The sequence below is a fragment of the Urtica dioica genome, chromosome 1 (assembly GCF_054948205.1).
Source record: "Urtica dioica subsp. dioica isolate 48M chromosome 1, U.dioica_male_clone48M_v1_H2, whole genome shotgun sequence".
NCBI classification, from domain to species: domain Eukaryota; kingdom Viridiplantae; phylum Streptophyta; class Magnoliopsida; order Rosales; family Urticaceae; genus Urtica; species Urtica dioica.
The window spans coordinates 2,238,241-2,247,225 of record NC_142756.1 but is presented as its reverse complement, the minus strand read 5'-3'; the positions used below and the strand labels follow the sequence as shown (position 1 = coordinate 2,247,225).

Sequence of the window (8,985 nt, the reverse complement as noted above, 5' to 3'; positions counted from 1 at the left end):
TTCCAACTCTTTTTTTTGTTGGAGATTGGTTCTTAAAAGAATTAACACATCAGAGGTTCTTCAGAGGCAAAACCCTCATTAGACCCTCTCACCAAGTTGCTGCGTTTTCAGTCAAAGAGCGGCCGAGCATATTTGTCGATTGTTCCACGGCCTAAGGCTTATGGACGTGGTTTGTTGATAAGGTTGGCATCTCTGCTTCCTCGATATACTGTTGGCAGATTTTTTTCAACTACATTCGAAACCAGGAAAGAACCTTAGATGGAAGACGATTGCCAAGACACGAGTTCTTGCAAGCCTCTGGACCCCGTAGATATACATAAACAAATGCATTTTCGAAAATGAAAGTTGGAGGTCAGAAGCTCTACTGGATGCGCTCAACCCAAATATTGTGATTTGACTTCACTCCTCCTAGAAGGAATTCAAACATTACTCTCCAACGGACCTGCAAAGAGATTGGGCTAGCGCTATTTAATTTTTGGATCAGGGTCAGGGAAGGGTAATTTTTTATTTTTACACCAAATTAGAATTTACTACTCCAAGTAAAAACTTTAAATCTTTTATTTAGATCTTAAAAATTCAAATAAGAACTATGGACACCTATACAAACTTAGGACCGCCAAACTAAAACTCAAAACACTTAAACTAAAATTTGGACATTAAATTTAGAACATCGTCCGCCAAATAAGAGCTTAGGACGCAAAATCTATAGTTATGACACCAAAAAATAACATAGAACTAAAAATAAGAAGTTTAAACCCCAAAACTATAATGTTTGACACCTATAAGAACATAAGACCCTACATACATAACTTATATATCGAAATGAAAACTTAGGACCCTAAATCTGTATTTTTGGACCGCAACTAAGAACTTAAGATTCTAAATAAGATCATTGGACATATAACCTAAACCTTAAAATCTCAAATCTAAATATTTCGATCCCAATTTAAAACTTTCGATCACAGTTCTAATTATGTAGCCTAAATGAGAACATATGACGCCAAATCTTAGAATATTTATCCCAACAAAAGTCTAGAACTTTTAACACAAATCTTTTACTTTATACCCTAAATCTTGAACTTTGTATCGATAATAAGAACATAGAATCCCTAATATGTAACTTTTAACCCTAAATTAGTATTTTAGTATTCCAATTAAAAACTTTAAACCTACTATCTTGATATTTAGACATCAAATTTAGAACTTTGGACGGATAAATAGGACTTTGGACTCTTAACTTATGACTTTGGTCCCCAAGGATCCCAAATTAGAACGTTTGACCCAATATCTAGAAATTTGGACAGTTAATAATAATATTGGGGTCCAAATCATGAACATTGGACATCAAATAAGAGTTAAGGTCCCGAAAGATGAACTTAAGTCCTAAAATAAAAACTTTAGACACCGAATTCGAACTTATGTCACTAAATCTAGAATGGTAGACCGCAAATAAGAGTCATGGATCCCAAATAAGAACTCTGGACATATTTGAACTTATAATCTAGAACCTTGGACCTAAATCTAGAACTTTGGACCGCAAACTTAAAACTTTGGACACGTAATAAGAGCATAAGATTGAAATCTAGAACTTTGGACCCCAAAGTAGAACGTAGGTCCCAAAATATGTAACTTTTTACATTAAGTAAGAACTTAGGACCAAAATCTATAGTCTTCGACAACAAAAATACAACTTCAAAATCAAAAGAGCCGCTAGGATCAGAAATCTATAAACTCTATACCACTAAAGTAGAAATTTAGACCCTACATCTAGAACGTTGTACCACGAATAACGACTTAAAACCGCAAATCAAGAACAAAGGACACCATATCTAGGATTTTGGACATTAAATTTGGAACACGTCCACCAAATAAAAGCTTAGGAAGCAAAATCTATCATACTGGGCTCCAAATATTAACTCAAGCCTAAAAATAAGAAGTTTAAGCCACAAAACTACGAAGTTGAACACCTATAAGAACATAAGGCCCTATATAAAGAACTTAGATATAGGAATGAAAACTTAAGACCCTAACTAGACCTATAATTTTTAACCACAACTAAGAACTTAAAACCCTAAAACTGAAAATCTCAAATCTTAAAATTTTCGATCTCAATCTGGACTTTGGATCTCAGTATAAATATGTAGCCTAGATATGAATATAGGATCCAAATCTTAAATTTTGGAGCTTGGGAGTCCGAATCTTGAACTTTATACCCCGAATCTTGAACTTTGTATTGATAATAAGAACATAGAATCCTCAATCTGTACTTTTTTACACCAAAATAGAATTTACTACTCCAAATAAAAACTTTAAACCTTTTATCTAGATCTTTAAAATTCAAATTTAGAACTTTGGATGGCGAAATAGAACTTTGGTCCCCGAAGTACTTAGGATCGTAAATTAGAACGTTTAACCCGATATCTAAAAATTTGGACACCTAATAGGAGTCCAAATCTTGAACATTGGACATCAAATAAGACCGCCAAACTAAAACTCAAAACACCTAAACTAACATTTGGACCTTAAATTTAGAACATCGTCCGCCAAATAAGAGCTTAGAACGCAAAATCTATCGTATTGGACTCCAAATAGTAACTTAAAGCTAAAAATAAGAAGTTTAAGCCACAAAACTATGAAGTTGGACACCTATAAGAACATAAGACCCTATATAAAGAACTCATATCGGAATGAAAACTTAAGAACCTAACTAGACCTATAATTTTTAACCACAACTAAGAACTTAAAACCCTAAAACTAAAAATCTCAAATCTAAAAATTTTCGATCCCAACCGGGACTTTGGATCTCAGGTATAAATATGAAATATCTAGCCTAGATATGAATATAGGATCCAAATCTTGAATTATAATAGGTCTTTTCTTTTGTTTGATATCCACGACCAATCTCCCGGTCTGTTGCTGGAGATTATATGCTCTCGTTTTTGTACTCCATGTTCCCTCTTTTTTGTAATATGGCATTTAGCCTCTGTAAATACTTAAAAAGAGGAACAAAATCATTAACTTAAAAAATTGCAATCTTTAGCCTGGTACACTATCTTGGCAAAGATTTAACACCAACAAATCAACTCAACACAATAATAAAAAGGACCCGAATTGCTGGCAATTCGTAATGCCTAGCAGACATGGAAGCCTGCAGAGTACTTGCAGAGAATTTCATCCTGCAAAACAATAAACGGTTAGCAAATATTTAACGAGTTAGCGAGTTAAAATGTTAATAGTAAAGTTAGTGAGTGAGCAAGTTAGTATGTTAGTAGTTAGTGAAGTTAGCAGTTAGAAGTTAGTTGGTAATCCCCTTCCCGAGCCTAGCACTACCCAGGTTCGGTCCTACCCCTATCCCGAGCCTAGCCGTACCCATGATTGGTCCCCCTACCCTCTTTCCGAGCCAGGCCCCACCTAGATCCGGTCCCCCCACACCCTCGGACCCTCCATTGGCCTGCTAAAATAATCGTTCCGTATTCTTGCACCTGAACCACAAAATACAATCAGTGCATAGAGGCACACTATTTCACAATTGGAACTACAAAAAAAAAAAAAAGAACCATTTTTCTGCATCAATATAAAAACGAATTTACCTCAACTCAATTGTCTACAAGAAGCTTCTGGACAATACTCCAAATATGTCATTTTTCTGTACTCAAAAGAATGAAAGTGTACCTGCAATAAACCCCCCATAAACAGGCATAGTCAAAGATAAAGGCATGATGAATGAAGAGCTAGGGAATTCAGTCTTTGGTGAAAGAAGCACGGAGAAGTCGCATGTACATAAAAATTCCTTACTCGCTAATTGGAATCACCGGCCAATGAAAGTATCTGAATCCAGATTCCCATACCACACAAATGCGTAAAGCTTAATATTTGAGCACAGCACCAAAACACTAACTTCTATAGCTTCGCTTACCTGTCATAAGATCTAAATGATCGGATACACTAATTTAGGAGTTTAACATAGGAGGTCACAGTTGAGAATCTTGAGAAGATTATGCATAGACTACTTATTATGAAGAGGCGTTAAAGAAAGAGCAAGCAGCGTACCTGCTTCAGTGGTCGTGGGTCGCCACATTGGAGCTTCCCTCAGCGCGTCAACCGTATACATCGTCAAAACAGACTAAAATTAGGAATTGTTTTGGAAACGTACAAATAATATTAAACAAGAATATGTTATTAGATAGTAGTAAAAGATTCAATACCTTTGATGCCAAAAAAAGGAAAAAGGTTCAATACCTTTAGTCTTTTTAGTTGGACAACTTAATTGATTTGGACAAATTTGCCTCCAAATACCTCGTCAAAAGTAGAATACCAAGATTAGTATTTGCAATAAGCGATGGTTAAGTAAGTTAGATACGCAGGTTACAATAGTTATACACACTGAAATAATTTCAACAAGTTCTACAATTAAAAATGGCAGCTCTTAGGTACATAGAGTGAAATGGGGAACTATTTCCCCCCCCAAAAAAAAACTCCATGCATACTAAAAACCCTAGTCAGTAAGTAAAACTTGAAGAATAGAAGTTATGCAAACAAGGTTGAAATTACTTTAAGTCTTAAGAATCTATGCTTATACATGATAAACTCGTATATGCTTTGAGACGAATATAAATTGCGTGCCTTTCATTATGTGGGACAAGCTATTTAACACAAAAGGATTCCTTTCCGTGAACCTCATAAAAAAAGTAGAATTAGTAACTCTAATTAAACATATAACAAAATAATTATCCAAGTACAAATTCAAGTAATAGCTACACACATAGGTTTAGACACGACTCTTAAGTTAAACAATTGAAGTAAAATAAAAATATGGAAATCACTTACATACGATAGAATTTAACATATAAATCATTTTTACAAAATATTTAAGAACATTCTTATTATAGAAGTTCCTAGGATACACAGTGAAAAGGCAAGTATTTGCCAAAAAAAAAAAACTGTACAGCTAAGATACTTCAACATATCTAAAAACATACTTATTATAGAAGTTCATAAGATACACAGTGAAAGGGCAAGCCTTTGCTCAAAAAAACTGTATAGCTAAGATACTTCAAAATATTTAAAATCATACTTATTATAGAAGTTCATAAGATACACAGTGAAAAGGCAAGCATTTGCCCAAAAAAACTGTATAGCTAAGATACTTTAAAAAAATTTAAAAACATTCTTAGTACAGAAGCTCATAAGATACACAGTAAATAGGTTGAAAAGATACGATCATATTAGTTGTGGGTAAATTTAAAAAAAGAACACTAACTATGACTTGCATTTGATCTATTTTTAAATTAGTTTGAAAGGGAAGTAATCAATTGAGTTGTTCTTACCGTGTTAGCGACGAAAATGACTTCATAAAAAGCTGAAACCTGAGATCCATATGCCCTATCCTACATATTGCAAGAAAGAAAACATGACATCAGAATTAAGAAGGGTTTTCAGACTCTCTGAAGGATTAATATTGATCCAATAGAAAGAAACCGCTTAATAGAACAACCTAGATATATCAACCAAAAGAGAGAGAGAGAGAGAGAGAGAGAGAGAGAGAGAGAGAGAGAGAGAGAGAAGACCTTGAAAGCTGAGGCAATGCTGGGTGGCTGTTGTAAAAGAATAAAAACAATATCTTTTGTTCTTTCCATGCATCTGCAAGTATGGCTGTACTCAGAATTGAGCTGCCTACATACCCTCTCTCTTCTTTTTAGGAGAGAGAGAGGGATCAAGCCCTTGTAGTTCATATATCGACGAGAAACAACACGTAAAATCTGTTAGAAATCTACTACCATAACAATAAGCAACATATGGTCTTAATCAATACTCTCACCTCCGATCTAAAAAAAAAAATAGATTCTTCGGTAGAAATTATTTTGGGGTGAATAACAAACATACATTTCTAGCAATATATATATATATATATATATATATATATATATATATATATATATATATATATTATGCATATATAGTTTTATTTGAAAATTATAGATGCTTATGCTCCCCCAACTCTTTTGACTGAGACCAAATATTTTGGGCCGGCCGGCAGTTTTAAAAAAAAAAGAAAATATGGAGCTAGTTAAAAGAGCTAAGGGGAAGATAACCAATCAAAAATAAATATAAAAAAATAATAATAAGAAATCAGAAACAATATGAAAGTTGTTTTCCATTTTGTAATTTTTCTTTTTATTTTATAAAAGAATCTTTATATTAACAGCCTGAGAGCCTAATTACAAAAATGGAGTGCAGTTTTCCCTTTAGTAATTAATGTAGGAATTTAACTAAGAAGGTCAAAGTTGAGAATCCTATAACATATTAAGCAGGGGTGTAAGGGACAGAGCAATTAGTGTACCTTCTTCGGTGGTCCTCGGTCAGCTTCATCGCCACATTGGGGCTTTTTAGAACGCCACAGCTTCGGTCAGAGAAACTCCAGCCACACCCATCACCATAAGTACCTAGAGGCAAGAAAACAAGAGCTTCTAGGATGGTCAAGACTCATGGACTATTACTATTTTGAAGACTAAAAAGAGCTAAGAGTTTAACTCACTGTACAAGCAGGAGATTAGAGCGCATTGTGAAAGCAAAGAGCTGGGCAAAGGAGCCGTGGATCGAACGTATCATGCTGGCAGATTGTCTGTACTGGATGAAGAATTGGCGCATAACATCAGAACAACAATGAGAATAGGAAAATAATACAGAAAAAGTAAATATGTTAACACCAACAAATATACTCAACACAATAATAAAAAAAAACCCGAATATAAGGCAACTCGGAATACGTAGCAGGACAATGGCACGGACTTGGAAGCCTGCAGAGTACTACTGCAGACTACTTCATCCTGCAAAACAATGCCAAACATTGAACTATTACCAAAAAGTTAGCGAGTGAACGAGTTAGCCTGTCAGTAGTTAGTAAAGTTAGTGAGGGAGCGAGTTAGTCTGTTAGTAGTTAGTAATGTTAGTAAGTGAGCGAGTCAGTATGTTAGTAGTTAGTAAAGAAGTTAGTAAGTTAGTAATCCCCTTCCCGAGCCTGGCCCTACCCAGGTTTGGTCCCACCTCCATCCCGAGCCTAACGCTACCCTGGTTCGGTCCCACCCCTATCCCGAGCCTAATACTACCCATGTTCGGTCCCACCCATTTCCCGAGACTGGCCCTACCCATGTTCGGTCACCCTACCCACTTTCCGAGCCAGGCCATGGGTCAGCTCATCGCCAAATTGGAGCTTTTTTGAACGACATAGCTTCGTTCAGAGAAACTCCAGCCACATCCATCACCATAAGTACCTGAGGCAAGAAAACAAGAGCTCCTAGGATGGTCAAGACTCATGGACTATTGCTATCATGAAGACTAAAAAGAGCGAAGAGTTTAACTTACTGCACAATCAGGAGATTAGAGTGCATGGTGAAAGCAAAGAGCTGGGCAAAGGAGCCGTGGATCGAGCGTATCATGCTAGCAGACTGTCTTTACTGGTTGAAGAATTGGCGCATAACATCAGCACAACAAGAAGAATAGGAAAATAATCCAGAAAAAGTAAATCTGTTAATAAGAATATCTATAAAATGAGAAATTGAAATGGGGGGGAGGGGGTAGCCGACTGAGTAGTTCTTACCACGTTGGTGATGAAAGCGATGAAAATGACCTCATCAAAAGCTGAATGCAAGATCGATACGGCTTATTCTTCATAACTGCAAAAGAGAAAACAGAAATCAGAATTAAGAAGGATTTTCAGACTCTCAATAGGAATAAGATAGACCATCACTCACCATAGGCAGGATAGGACTTGGGCTGACTCGCGGTGGCTAAAACCAAAGATTTGTCTATCTCTTGCAATCTGTAGAGGCAAAAGATGATCCATTAAGATCATTTTTTAAAGGGGGGAAAAAAAGATATTTACACATTTAATAGATTGAGACGGCTTTTTACTAACCATGTCCACCACTGAGAAGATGGGAATGGAAATGAGTCAAAGTTCTCATACCAAGGTCGATCCTATATCATCGCTTGGAGGGTCTCTCGTCGTCCTCGTCATCAATAAGAATAGGAATAATCCAGAAAAAATATATCTGTTAATAAGAAAACCTATAAAATTATAAATCCGCCATTACTTGCATTTAATCTATTTACCAACAAGTTTGAAAGGGAGGTAACCAACTTTGTAGTTCTTACCATGCTGGTGATGAAAATGACCTCACCAAAAGCCGAAAGCAAGATCGATATGGATTATCCTCCGCAACTGCAAAAGAGAAAACAGGAAATCAGAATTAAAAAGGATTTTCAGACTCTCAATAGGAATAAGATTGGTCATCACTCACCATAGGCAGAAGAGGTCTTCGGCTCACTCTCGGTGGCTAAAACCAGAGATTTGTCTATCTCTTGCAATCTGTAGAGGCAAAAGATGATCCATTAGGATCATTTTTTAAAGTAAAAAAAAGAGAAATTTACACATTTTGTAGATTGAGACGGCTTTTCACTCACCATGTCCACAACTGAGAAGATGGGAAAGACATCTACATTCGCCAATTTTTTAAAAAGCTCCATCTTACGATGCACACACTGTTTGTAGATTTAAGACACAAGTTAGTTACAAGGAATAAGCAGAGAGCACAATCATTAACTTAAAAAAAATCCAATCTTTGGCCTAGAAATCTACTCAACACAGAATTTAACACCAACAAATCTACTCAACACAATAGTATAAAGACCCGAATTGCAGGCAATTCGTAATACCTAACAGGACTATGGCACGGACTTGGAAGCCTGCAGAGTACTATTGCAGACTACTTCATCCTGCAAAACAACGCAGAACATTGAACAGTTACCAAAATGTTAGAGAGTGACTGAGTTAGTCCATCAATAGTTAGTAAAATTAGTGAGGGAGCGAGTTAGTCTGTTAGTAGTTAATAAAGTTAGTAAGTGAGCGAGTCAGTATGTTAGTAGTTAGTAGTTAGAAGTTAGTAATCCCCTGCCCGATCCCGAGCCTAACCCTACCCATATTTG

At 35.9% G+C, this 8,985-nt stretch overlaps 2 long non-coding RNA genes across 6 annotated transcripts; both read right to left on the bottom strand.

Annotated features, from left to right (window-relative positions):
* Positions 1 to 3,593: 3,593 nt before the first annotated feature.
* LOC149406254 (uncharacterized) lies at positions 3,594 to 7,039 on the bottom strand. 4 transcript variants are annotated; one of them, XR_016296007.1, is made up of 7 exons: positions 6,536 to 7,039; positions 5,568 to 6,443; positions 5,328 to 5,387; positions 4,240 to 4,296; positions 4,051 to 4,083; positions 3,796 to 3,928; positions 3,594 to 3,672 (listed from the first exon to the last, which is right to left on the bottom strand). It is a non-coding gene; the product is annotated as an uncharacterized LOC149406254 (long non-coding RNA). The 4 variants fall into 4 exon arrangements; XR_016296005.1 differs by having other exon boundaries at positions 4,051 to 4,296; positions 6,536 to 6,627; positions 6,743 to 7,039; XR_016296004.1 differs by having other exon boundaries at positions 4,051 to 4,296.
* Positions 7,040 to 7,133: 94 nt separating this feature from the next.
* LOC149406253 (uncharacterized) lies at positions 7,134 to 8,951 on the bottom strand. Of its 2 annotated transcripts, none has more exons than XR_016301562.1 (9): positions 8,716 to 8,951; positions 8,464 to 8,541; positions 8,301 to 8,368; positions 8,155 to 8,221; positions 7,916 to 8,051; positions 7,752 to 7,819; positions 7,598 to 7,673; positions 7,363 to 7,454; positions 7,134 to 7,271 (listed from the first exon to the last, which is right to left on the bottom strand). It is a non-coding gene; the product is annotated as an uncharacterized LOC149406253 (long non-coding RNA). The 2 variants fall into 2 exon arrangements; XR_016301563.1 differs by having other exon boundaries at positions 7,363 to 7,449.
* Between the last annotated feature and the right edge of the window lie 34 nt (positions 8,952 to 8,985).